At 66.5% G+C, this 659-nt stretch overlaps 1 protein-coding gene across 1 annotated transcript in view; it reads left to right on the top strand.

The window, feature by feature from the left end:
• Nucleotides 1–659, top strand: part of COASY (CoA synthase) — a 23,629-nt gene that overhangs the window by 5,906 nt on the left and 17,064 nt on the right. The window lies entirely within an intron of this gene.

The following is a 659-nucleotide window of genomic DNA, read 5'->3' as shown; positions in this document are numbered from 1 at the left end:
CGTGGATCCCAGTGCCTGCGGGGCCCCTGCTGCTGCACGGCCGCCGCCACGCTTGGTGCCTTTTGTATCAAGAGACTTTGCAGAGTTTTCTGTGGTGACGCTGGGGCCGTGCTCCCTGGGACAGGGTTTTCTGGGCCTTTCCCCCCCCAGCTGGGGCTCAGGCAGAGCCTGGCCACGGTGCTGCCAGCCTGCGGAGCAATTAAAGGCCTGGCCACTGAAAGCTCTTTTCTCTCGTGTGTGATCATCTCTGCCCAGTGCGGGACTTGTGTGAAACGGGGCAGGGGAGCGGCACTCGGCCCCTGAGCCTGCATAGCAGGAAAAACGCACTGCCAGATGTGTGCTGGCAGCTGGGGTGCCTGGCACGGCACGGCGCGGTTGAGGCTGGCCCCAGCTGGTGCCAACCCCCAGGGCTGCGGCTCCCCTTGTGCCCCAGAACCTCCTCCCGTGGGGGGTGTCCCGGCTCCACCGGGTCTTTATCGCGGCAGCTGCGTGAGCATCAAGGCCCAGGGAGCCCAGAGGGTGGGCAGGGAGGCGGGTGGAGGGGCCTTGAGATAAGCCAGCAGACACAACACGGCATGGGGCGGGGGGACCCCCCTCCCAGCCCTTTTAAACTGCGCGGCCCCCTCGGCCAGCACTGCCTGCCCATGGAGAAACCCACG

This window comes from Pygoscelis adeliae, unplaced genomic scaffold (assembly GCF_000699105.1).
Source record: "Pygoscelis adeliae isolate BGI_AS28 unplaced genomic scaffold, ASM69910v1 Scaffold977, whole genome shotgun sequence".
Lineage (NCBI taxonomy): Eukaryota > Metazoa > Chordata > Aves > Sphenisciformes > Spheniscidae > Pygoscelis > Pygoscelis adeliae.
Note: the sequence above shows the minus strand (reverse complement) of the source record. Positions and strands in the feature narration are given on the sequence as shown.